Genomic DNA, 12,349 nt, shown 5'->3' with positions numbered 1-12,349 from the left:
CACTGTTGGGATTTTCCAGGCTGGAAACTTATTGTGTAGAAGTGGGAAGTAGATTACCCAAGACCTGTCAAGATGCTATGTTCTTGTGGGCGAGATGGTTTATCCCACCAGTTTATTGAAGGGGCCTTGCTTGGACTTCCGTGCTGAGAAAAGGAGACTACAAATGAGTAGGAAGACTCTGGGGCCAGGGGCGAGGGGTGCCTCTGGTTAGGAGGTGGGAGCTGAGGAGCTTTGGGGGTGGGTGGGTGGAAGGGTCTCTGTAGACTGCAGATGAGCCATATACTTGTCCTTGTCTGTAGAACATGTGATCCAGTGTGCCTGATCTATGCATAGAATTAAGTACTAATCCCCGCAGACACCTGATCAAGTGTAATTTATAAATTAGGTTCAGCAACAGGCCAAGAACAACAATAGTGAAACAGAATAATTACAATAATACACTATAGTAAAAGTTATTTAAAGCTTAGAAATTATGTTCGGAATTTTCCATTTAATATTTCTGGACCATGGCCAACTGTGGTCACTGAAACTTCAGAAAGTGAAAAACACAGATAAGGGGACAGAGATGTTTCTATCTCAGGACGCTGTGGTGGATTGTTGGGGTGTGGAAGCTAAGGTATGTGGCTCTGTGCTTCTCCTGTCCCTGCAGAATATGTAGTCAAAAGGACAGTGTGCTTTAAGGCCCTGGGTCTTTATTCAGATCAAGAGGGTCATGGGGTCACCAACCAGAGATAGCAGCTGGCTGCAGTGAAAGAATCCTCCTTTCAGAAGCCTCACTTCTTACAGCAAGGCTTCTCTGTCTAGAGCCGGGATGGCGTGTCTCCTCTCCCAGCTGTGATTTACCACATGTCTGGAGACAGCAGACATGGGACTTCCCACACTGTAGTTGGAGTGTACTGTTGGAGTGGGCCTTTGCATAGTTGAGCTCTTTCAGCCTGCTTCCTGGTCTCGGGAGACGTCTTCTGTGTAAAGCCTCTGTTGTCCTGAGGGAGGTATCCAAGGGAAGTGGGTGGCGGGGTGGGCGTGTCTTTGATGATCCTCCAGATGTACTTCTTAGTACCTGGAAACTGATGGGCCAACCATGAATGGAAGGGGGGCGGGGTAGATGGATGAGTGAGTGGGTCAGTGGATATACGGATGGATGGATGAATGGGTGGGTGGATGGATGGATGGATGGATGGATGCGTGTGTAGATGCATGGATGGATGGGTAGGTGGGTGGATGGCTGTGTGGGTGAGGATCTTAGTGTTCACACTGTGCTGGTGTTGTTCATAGCTTGGCCCTGTTGTTCAATGTGTCTGATAGTGTGTCATGAAGTTGCCAGTGGTGGGACCCTTCCTCCGTCCCCAACAGTTGTTTGTCATGCTGGGAGTCATGATGCTGTTTTGGGAGAAAGGCTGGTTCTTAGGATGGGCCAGAGGTGAGCCTGGCACTGACCCCAGCCCTAAGGTAACTCTAGGTATCTCATCTCTCTACTTTTTTTTCCTCCCACAGTGGATGAGAACTTAGAATGGCTATATTTTACTTCTGTCTCCTGTGTTCAGCAGGAGCCTGGGGTGCAAGGCCCATTCTGTCTTTTGGACACCTTTTTACCCCCAGGTGATCCTCCAGCAGAGCACACTGCTTAGTGAGTGTACGCTCTCTCCCTCTTGCCCTCCCTGACTCTAGGGTTGCGCAAGGGTTTGAGATGGCATTGCTACGCATGTCCTAGGAGTTCCTGGTAGGCCCGAAAAGGTGAACTGAACTGGTCACTCTCTCAGCGTCTTCATGTTATCTAGAGATCGTTGGGCATAGAAAGAGGGAAAGGAAAATGTGAGGTGAACTGGGAAGGACTTTTGTCTACGGTTGGTGACTTCTTAGTTTAACTTGTTTCCTTCAAGGACCTGGGCCTCCTGTCATTGTCTAAATGGTGCCTGCTGCGCTCAGAGGCTGAAGGAGGAGAGGGCTCAATGGGTTATGGCCTTGACAGGAGGGGAGGAAGCAGGCCCTTCTGGTGTCCTGGAGGAAGAACTGGCTGAGTTTGCAGAGAATGAGGATAAATTTGGCCCTCAGGGTTTGGTTCCTTGTAGAGACTTTTATTGTAAGAAATAAAGTGGAGCCCAGGCAGGGAGGCAACTTGGGAAACAGCACACTCTGTCCACAATGAGAGCCGTCCCACAAGAATTTCTCTATTTTATCCCTTTAGCCAAATTTCTGTTTCTAAAAGTGGAAAGGGGCCAGAGATAGGCTCGTTTGTTTGCTCAGTTGAGACATTGGGTTTTGTATTTCCAGCCCATTCTCCAGGGTGTGAGCAGGCAGGGCCCAGGGGAGGGATGCTTTGGAGCCCCTAGAGCCCTCTGCACAGTGCAGTGGTAGGGAACAGACACAGAACAGAAGGCAAACACCGAGTACCCAGCTACCTTCAGAGTGCACAGACCTCCGACTGTCTACACCAGGGTAAGCGGATCTGGATTAAGGACTGTCCCAGCCTTTTCCCCTGGGGACCACCTGAGTCCCATAACCACAGACTGGTCTTTCTATTTGAACCTTTATCCAAAGCACAGTCCGCTAGGGTTAGGGGTGTTTTTTTTTTTATCCGTATGCCTTTTGTAGCATATCTACAGAATCACAGCGTCTAAGGCTCCAGATCTGCCCTGTGGCTGGAAACACTATATGGCTGCTGCCTCCTGCCCACCCTTAGCTGCACTGGCCTGTGCAGTTGTTCTAACCTCTTGCTTACCTGTGTTGCTGAGCTGGGCCCCTGGGCCCGTTGTCATCGGGGCTTCCCTGCCCACTTCCTTCCCACCCTGGGTACACGACAACCTCAGAGGGAGGGAAAGAGACTTTATTCAGCTAAAAAGCCTTCTCTTTGGAGCTTAGGACCAGCAGATACCCCAGTTTCCCAGTCAGTTCAAGTTTCTTGGGTGATGGGTAGAGTTTCTTGGTGAATTCAAAGGCCCTGTGGAGCAGAGCTTGGCTCTTGTAGGAGCGTGTTGTGAGGGTTTATGACATCTGGCATGACTGATTTCTTCTCAGGGGTACTCTGAGCTCCAAGCATCTGCAATATATGTCCCTGATGTCCCTGTCACCGGTGACCTCATTCCTTCCCTGGCCTTGTTCAGTGAGCTGCCTGCCCGCCCCAGGCCTCTCAGGAGCTGGTTCCCTCTCCTGCCTGCTCTCTTTTGGCCAGGATTTTAACATATATCAGAGGCTGCTAGGCTAAGAGCTTGGGACTTCCCCTCACCACACTCAAAGCCTTTGATCTTTCGCTTTGGAGGTAACATCAAAAGGAAGGCTGAGGAAGACAGCCAGGCTGTGAAGTTCAACGTTCAAGTTAATAGCTTGACTGGAGGTTGTGCTGTGTGGCGACAGCATCGCCTGGCCGGAGTAAACAGTGATTCCTCCCTGGTTTCCTAGAAGTGCACTTAACATCGAAAACGGGCTTCATTTCCATCTCCAATGAATCCGGGCTGGCTTTTCCTCTTCCCTTTCCTCAAAATGTGGAAACATGGGAGAAAGGCTGTGCCCGAGTCGGGGGGGGGGGGGGGGAGAGCGGTCGGGGTTGGAGGTCTCATATGGCCCCAAGAGTGAACATGGCAAGGAAGGAGCACCCAGTGTGACCAACACCCTCGAAGCATTCTCCTCCTGATTCTGAGGCTTGCTGTCCTACCTTCCCCCTGACTTCCACATCTGATCACCTGTCACCACTTAAATGGATGCTTCTAAATTCTGGTGGGGTCCAGCCAGTTTGGCTCCTGCCTTGTTTCTTGCACCTGAGCAGGAGAAAGTGAATTACATTGAAAGCAAAAGTGAAAGCAACACCCCCACCCCCACCCCCGGCCCTGTGGCCTGGTGTCTGCTGAGTCTTGACAGCACTCCTCGGCAGTCTGTTTGGTTTACGTTTTATTTAATGCTTTGCCTTAGATTTTTCCGTCTTTGAGCGGTTTACAAACACCTTTATCACCGACACTGCTTGGTGTAGGATTCCTTTGCATGGGTGCTCTCTGGGCTGTATCCAGAGAGCCCTTTGTCGACTGTCTCTGCCCTTCGCTCTATCCCCGTGATGTCATGTAGGCTCCTCCTGCAGCCTTTTAAATCTGACGTCATCATCACCTCCTGGGAACACCTCTTCATGATCTTTGTCGTGACTCTGCGCCACCTGGGCCTCTGTCATCTGATGTGTTCAGACACTTGATTCATTTAGCTTGTCCTTTCCGTCTGAGGAGCTACAGGTTTGAAATGCTGTTCTTTTGTTTTCTAACACATATATATTCATCCTGAAAGCACATGTGGATGCATTGCGTATGGGGGACTGCTTTTCCTTCCCCTCATTCTTAGGGGACTCATAGTTTGGGGTGCCTGGTATTGCAGCATTTATATTTATGTTCCTGAGGCTGGCTGACTTCAAGACTGGGTTCATTGTTGAATGCCGACTCCTGCTCAGGGACGGTAGACATCTCAGCGCACAGTGATGAGGACTGACTGTGGGCACAGTGATGAGGACTGACTGTGGGCACAGTGGCATCTATCCTGTTGCTTCTCCCGCTGAGTCTGCATGTGTGCTCACATCGTCCTCTTTTTTTCAAACTGTCACTCCCTTTTCCAGGTGGATATTGAAAGTGGCCTACACTTTCTCTGGGTTGAGTTACTCTCCTCTGTATGGTCCCTGCAAATCCTTACCACCTCTTTGGTTGGCACAAGTCCTCCATGCTTTTGGCCCTGAAGACCCAACTGCATTCATTATACGTATCCATTTGTTACCTTGTGGAAAAGGCGTCTCCCGCTACCAGTGGACCAGGATGTGTATAGAGACTCATTAGGAAATACGAGAAGCCAACCTCCAGGGACAGATTGTCTTAAGCTCTCGGGACACATCCTGGGCAGCGAGGCAATGCTCCTGAGAGTAGCTCCCCTGGGGGAGGGGTTGCTGCCCTCCCACGTGACTTGGCTGGCAGGGTCTTCACTTCTGCCTGTGCTGAGAGCTGGAAGGGGCCATTGTCAGCTTTGTTTTGCTTCTTGGTTCATGCTCTTTAGAGGATGGTAAATTAAAGATAGCGCTCCTGGACAGATCCTTTCATACATTTAAGAAAACCTGTTGCGGCTCCCTGGGGGAGCCTTGAGGGAGAGATGAAAGGGTTTTCCAGTCTGCTCTGGAGCGCGGGCTATTCTTCTTTTAAGTAATTAAGGACTCTGTTAAAGATGAGGCATGAGTCCATTTACCTTTCTCGTGGGGGTGCTGGTTCTTTGACTGGTCCGCTCTGACCACATCCCTGTGTATCACGTCCACGGGCCACAGTGACTCCATTTTCATTTCTCAGTGGCTGAAATCTACCACAGGAGTTTGGGGAATTGAGTTTGGGGGCTTTCCTACCAGATTCTTTAGGAGTTTGCTTCTGTGACTGTTGTTTGATGCTATTTGCTGGGCCAGGGCAGCCAGGCAAGGCTCATCATCCTTAAGGACAGGTGTGAAAAGCTCAGTGTCTTTAGTTCTTTGTCAGAGTAGCTATAACTTTTGGGTGCCTCTGGCCTCCCAAGAGTTATAACCAGGGTTCTTTCAATATTCAGAACATTAGAAACACCTGGGGAAGCTTTTCCCTATGTATGTATGTATGTATGTATGTATGTATGTATGTATGTATGTATGTATTTTAATTAATTAATAATATATATGTATATAGTGTGTGTGTGTGTTTGGCACACATACTTGGGGGAGTTAATGCTCTCCTTCTACCATGTGGTTCCTGAGGCTCAATCTCAGGCCATCTGATTTACCTGCTGACTCATTTTGCCTGCCCCTGGGGAATATTTTATTTTTATTACTTTTATGTGTGTGTGTATGTGTACGTGAGTGCAGGTGCCCATGGATACCAGAAGAGGGCATCAGATCCCCTGGAGCAGTTGTGAGCTACCTGACTTGGGTGCTGGGAACTGAACTCAGGCCCTCTGCAAGCTAATAATCGTAATTACTGAGTCATGGCTCCAGCCCCCGGCGAGCTTAAGTGGTAATCCAGTGCCCTGGTCCCCTGATGAAGGACTCAGGCACCAGCCATAGTAAGTTCTCTTGGTGGTTCTAAACTTTTTGAGGCCCTCACCAGGATAGCCCTCACACAGTGAGGGAGGTAGAAGCAATGACCTCATGTTATAGGTGACATGACTGAAACTAAGAGAGACTATCAAGACCTTGACCAAGGTCATCAAGTTGGTCAGCAGTGGAAAGTAGCTCCTGCCTAAAGTCCCTCACACTACCCATCCCAATGAATCCCAGATTCAGCTGATACCTGAGGGTTAAGGACCTAGGGGGGAGGCGGCTAGCATGGGGATTGTTCCTGAGAGATTAGAAAAACCTTCCAGGTATCTGAATTTGGCAGATAAGTAGTAACTTTTTGACTGAGCAGAAGAAAGACATTGTCAAAGGCTTGGCATTTCAGACAAGAAGGGGAGGGAACCAGGAGAAGGCACAAAGGTGATCTGGGCATGGCCCACAAATGGCCTTTACATCCATGCACTGCCTAACCCTGTGCTGCCTCAGCTCTGGGGCTCTGGCCCAGGCCTGAGAAGCCTGAATTTCTCCTACACTCTTCTCCAGTTACTGCTGTTGCACCTAACATGAGAGGCTTTTGTTAGTAGTCCCCAAACTTTGCTGGCCTGATGTCTAGGTTAAGCCAGACTCTTCAGGAAAGGACACTCCAGCATCCATAGTACGAAAGGGGGGCTCCCCCAGTTATTCCACCAGGCTGGCACTTTTGGGAAATGCTGCTTTCAGAGAGTGGGGTAGGCTTGGCTGTTACCACGGCTGATGACTCCATCGTAAACACGGGAGCCAGGCTGTAGCTGGGCCCTGAAAGCATTGCACACAGCTCTTGGTCTGTTGAGCAGGGTTTGTGGATTGCCTACAGTGGGCAGGGACTGGTCTGGGGAGGGTGGGGGCTAGGGCGACAGGTGCTGCTGGGGTGATGGTCTGAGCTTGCACGCGAAGGCAGTGGGGAGGGAAGAAAGGCTAGCGCTGAGAGTGGGACCATTTTAGGAAGGAGATATGAGCACCTTGGAATTACAGGTAATTTGGTCAGGACCCAAACTGAAATTTCTCTTCTGTATGATGAAAGGGCTTCCTGGGTGCCGAGCTGGCAGAGGGTCCATTACCTCGTAGCCAGGCCTTTCAGAAGCCCTGTCATTTGCATACAGGCACCTGCCTAGCTCAGCTCTTCATTCGTGCTTCGGTAAGACTTACCCAGGGAATATTTGCTCTGCGTATCTTTTTAGGAGGGGGGGGGGCTAGTTTAAGTGCTCGAAGGGGGTGAAAACATTTTCTTCCATATAACACTGATCTTCATCTCACTTTACTCATGGCTTTTCACTCATCAGTGGGAGGTAGCACATGCCGAAGTTCCCTGTGTGTCCAGGCGTCTCTCTCTCTCTCTCTCTCTCTCTCTCTCTCTCTCTCTCTCTCTCTCTCTCTCTCGTTCCCATGTTTTGCTGAAGCTTGGAGGCAAAAACCAGTTCTCTCTGCATGTGAGAGCGGGTGTGTGCAGCCACAGGACGAGGAGCCTGGCCTGTCGGTGGCAGCTTGGTAGATGGGGCACGGCTGCTGTCTGGATTGGCTTTCAGCTGGAATGCCAGTGCTCAACATCCTGAAGTGTGACATGCTCTTCACTGTTTATTCCCCTCCCTAAGTCGTGTGAGCTCAGAGCTGTAAAGCCCCCCCCCCCCACCCCCCAGCCTTGGATATAGCAAGCGGCCCTGGTCCAGGGTGCCTCCCAGAGAGGGTCCTGCACTGGCGATTAGATTATGAAGGTTTCTTTGCTTAGGGCCACATTTGGCTGTCTGGTGGTAATTTTGCACGGGCTTCATTTCAAGGTCAAAGGTGCTTCTAGAATGGTGTCAGTGTCCAAGCCTGGAGGGGCCACTTCTACGCCCCAACCTTGAAATGAGTAGTCTCCCTTTCCCCCAGCCCTCAAGAGCTTGTTCCTGGGAGAATTTGGAATCCCTGGATGTTAGCAATCCTGAGGGGTATTTTCTTTTCCTTTTCTCCCCCCCAATCCTCACTGTGTGATTCCTTTCCCTCTTCTGTCTCGCAGGATCCTGCGAGCAATAATTAGCTAATGTTTGCAGAGCACTTTGAAATTCTCAGATGAAAGGCACCCGAGAAGCACAGAGTATTATTATTTATTATTACCATGAAGTAGAATGGTAGAGCACCAGGCCTGGCACTATCTCTGGGCTCTGCTGGTCTTTTCTGCACGATGAGCTTTCTCCATTAAAAACCCAAAGTGAAGAAAGTAAGAGAGCTTAGGATCGGTGGAGGGCCATATGCTTATGACTGAGCACGGTGTCCCTGGGCAGTGATGGGCTGGGCTGCGGCAGGGTTTACTGTCGGCACTGCTTGTCTGATGGGAATGCGTTCGTGAACGTCAGTACCGAGCTGTGTCATGCTTTATACACTTGCTTTTAGTGTGCCTGGCACTAACCTTTATGGTACCTAAGGAATCCGTTTCCCGGGGAATTAAGTGTGCCTGGGTCCCAAGGGCAGGGATAGCTTGTTCTCCTCTGATAGGGCCTAGTGCTCCTACTCTGTTCCTGTAGGCACAAGAATGGGTCTGGAGTCCAGTTCCCTGTGAGACTGTGGCATGCCCAGGCAAGCACCCTGAAGCTCAGGCCGACTCTGGCGGCACAGTGGGAACTCTGTGTGGATCATTCTCCATCTCAGGTGTCTTCCCCTGGAAGAAATCCCTCCTTTGCTGGAGGACAGGAGGGCACTGGGGCGGGTGTTTTTATTTGAAAGGAAGCAGTTGATTTCCCTTCTGCTTTTTAGCATAGTGTCTCGCACTAGTACTCCTCCCTCAGTGCCACCAAGATCATCAGATGGTTACACTCTTCATGCCACCCCCTGCCACCCAAGAGCTCCAGCGTGAACCCCAGGCAGCTTGCCTTGCTTGGTAGCTCTGTGGGGGTGATGGTGTCGCTGCCCCCGAGGCCTAGAAGCCCAGAGACGGAGCACTTCTGTGTCTTGGGTCACTTTGCAATGAGTCCCTGGCAAGGGGTTGGTGCAGCAGGACTTTCTCTCTCACCCCCAGCACATGACTGTCTGTTTCTTCAACATGTGAAATAACCAGTGTCACTCAAATCCTTTTCTGCTGTGAAGGCAAGATAGCATCCTGAGTGACTCTTACGGTCACCCTGAGCTCTGCTCCTAAGATCTTCCCAAACCAGGAGAGATTCGAGTCCCACCGCTGGGACCTGATATCCAAGCAGAGCCGGTGGTGGCTGCTTCAGGGAACAGATTCTCTGGACTGGTAGAAACTGACTTTATCCCACGCCACACAGGATGAAACAGCAATGGCCCCTCGGTGTTGCACACGGTGAGCATCCTCCTTCCCAGTTTGTCCTGTGGTGTCTTCTTTGTGAGACTTGTGCAGTGACTAAGATGGTCAGGTGAAGTCCTCATGAGGATTCTGCTTTCCCTGGCTGGAGCCTGGCTGAGGAGCGAGGGCCAGGGTAGGGTTCTCTTTGGCCTGGTCCATTGCAGTTGAGCCAAGGGGAAGGCTGACCTCCCTGAACACACTCTACTGGTCATTGCACACTTTCTCCTCTGTGTTCAATGTCCTCCTTGACTTACAGGTGCCTTATAGGTAGAGTCTCCTAAGAAGACTGGTATATATTGGGATGTCCAAGCATTCTTGCCCTAGTCAGATTTCTCAATAAAGTGGCAAACACACTACTTACTAATGAGTCTTACGGCTGGGCCTCTTGATTAAATCTTATGTGATGAAAATGGAGTTTTCTTTATATTTATTTCAGAGATGATTAAAACTGAGGACCAGAGAGCTTAAATGTGGTCTTCAGAATGTATTCCTTTGCAAACAAAGGCCAGTGTATTTAAGAGGCTAGAGAGAGCTGAGCAAGATGTTATGATTTTTGTCAACACATAGTTTTGATGTGCTCATCGCAGGGCAGGTTCAGTGTTGGGTTACAGAGACATGAAGTTGTAGTGACATTTTCAGAATTCTGGAATTTTTCTTTCTTTAAAAAGCACAGAAGTATTAGGAGTGTGCTTTCGTTTCAATCCCAAGTGCAGGGATGGGAGGCGCTGACTATGATTTGCCTTGTGCTCTAGCAGAAGTGTGGCTTCGCCAGCTGCAGATAGTTTCTGAGATTGTGTGACGTTTGGAATTCTGGGAACATTTCAGAGAGCACATAAATGTGAAGGCTCCGAGAGGTGATTGGTTGTTGGTCATTTGGGCAGGTTGGTTGTGGTTTGTTAGTCAGCGTGGTCAAAGAAGAAACAGAAGGAAAGAAATTAGATTCAGGGATTTCCCTCTCCCTCTCTCTTTCTCCTCTATCCTTGTTTCTCTCCTCTCTAGTGTTAGGGAGTTGGGGGTAGGGGCGGGGGAATAAAGGACAGGAAAAAGAAGAACCTACAAAGTAGCAAAGACCAGCTACAAGGAGTCTTACCCCAACTGTGGCAGTAACAGGTCCATTTATGACAGCGTGCTAGTGAGAATTATGTGAGCTCTGTATAGCATTTAACCAGCGCCTGCCACATAAGAAGGTGCAGTGACGACCGGGCTGCCTCCTCTAAAGATGGGGAGGTGACTGAATTCCAAGCTGCCTCTCACAGATGGGTTGCCCTGTTCTCTGGTGGATCTTTTTGACTGTTATACTTCAAACATGCCGGATTGAACAGTAAAGGTCCTTTGTGGGCTGTCAGCCTGGAAGCTGGGTGGAGGACCTCTGAGCAGTGCCTTCTGTTGGAGGGGACCCCCACCCCCACCCCCATGCACTTTGGAGTAGACTGTTTGTCCCTTGTATAGCTCTTTTATACCGAGTGCTTGCTGGCATAGTGTTAGTTTCTGGAAAGAGGTACTTGAGCAAGGCGTGGCGCTAGGAGGCAACCACTATAACTAGGAAGCCAGCGCAGGCATCATGTGCGTGATGGCACAAGCAGGAGCAGGGTCCACAGTGGGCACAAGAGTGAGTCACAACCAACACGGTTGTAGGGCTGATGGGACATGGCTTGTGACGTTGGAACCGTCTTGGGAAGAGTAGCCCCTTAGAGCATTCTTGTACCAGGCTCCTTTACCAGTCTCCAGTGGGACAAGGCACCTCAGACTGTAGACGGGCACCATGAAGCTAACACATTTTGTATTGACATTTCGGGGACCTCTTACTGTGGTTCTGATGGGGCCTGAGGTGAGACAGCCATTCATAGCAGTCGCTCCTGTTTGCCTCTTGGTGATGCGGTAGTGAAGGAGATGGCTCTGGTTAGGCATGGGCCCTGGCTGGCAAGGCCTCTCGGGGAAGTAGGTGCCGTCCTGAGTGGATGCTGAGCCTCTTGTCTCTGAGCACAGGACCCCCCTGGCTGTGGCATAAATGACTCACCTGGTTTCTTGGGCCAAATTTAAATGTCCCTGTTCTTGGTTGCCCCCTTCTTATGTCTTCAAGGCTAGCCTCGAACTCCTGCTTCCTCGCTTCCCAAGGGATGGGTTACAGGTACACCGCCATGCGTGTGACAGTTATGTACCAAAATAATAATTTAGAAGGCATAATAGCTGAGACGTCTCTGTGACCTACCACCCAGAGGACAGCGCCCAATGATGGCAGTTTTTTCTCTTTTCCTTTTAAAGTGGGAAGCAGATGAGTGTTTCATGTATTGATTTTCAGGTGTCGACACTGTCACATGGCAGCCCCACTGTTTTTCCTGTGGGCTTCAGCTAGGTCTGACACCTGCACCTTAACAAAAAAAGCAAACCATAGCCTGATTCGCTTGATGGGTTTAACTGTGGATAACCCTGGGAGAGGCTGGCTTCCATTTTGTTGCAAACTTGACAGGCCAGAACCCCTTGTAAGTTTCTTTGTTATAAAACTTTGAGCGGTGTTGTGCAAATACATCCCCTTTGCCCTTCTTGAAGAGCAGGAGTGGTAGGTGCTGAGTGGATGGTTGGCTCTTAGAATGCTGGGAGAGCTGTGGCCCGAGGGTAGTGTTTTAGAAGTTGGTATGTATACTGTGTTGTTCTCGCTAATGAATCGTTAGAGCCCGGAGATAATGAGGTCAGCAAGGGCAAACGTGTCACCTTGTCACTCACCTTCGCGTTGGTGTCGCCTGCTATCAAGACATGAGGACACCTCTGATTGACAGCTGGGGTAGAGTGGAGGCAGAAGCAGTGGCCTTCATGCTAAGGGGTGGGCAGCCAATGAGAAGTCCGTGGGCACCATCTTGGAGCCTGTAGAAAGCTTCCCTGTGTCCATCACTGGGTGTGTGTGGTCCGCTTCCTGCCTGGAAAGTCAGCCTGTGGCTCAGCTCTCCCTTAGACTCCAAGACCCCTTCTCAGTGTCCGCTCCCTGCCTCAGGCTGGAGGGCCAGGCTGGCTCTGTC

At 50.2% G+C, this 12,349-nt stretch overlaps 1 protein-coding gene across 1 annotated transcript in view; it reads left to right on the top strand.

The window, feature by feature from the left end:
• TCF7L2 (transcription factor 7 like 2) overlaps window positions 1-12,349 on the top strand; it is a 190,785-nt gene that overhangs the window by 47,744 nt on the left and 130,692 nt on the right.

This window comes from Acomys minous (genome assembly GCF_964271855.1).
Source record: "Acomys minous genome assembly, chromosome: 2".
In the NCBI taxonomy this organism is placed as follows: Eukaryota; Metazoa; Chordata; class Mammalia; order Rodentia; family Muridae; genus Acomys; species Acomys minous.
Note: the sequence above shows the minus strand (reverse complement) of the source record. Positions and strands in the feature narration are given on the sequence as shown.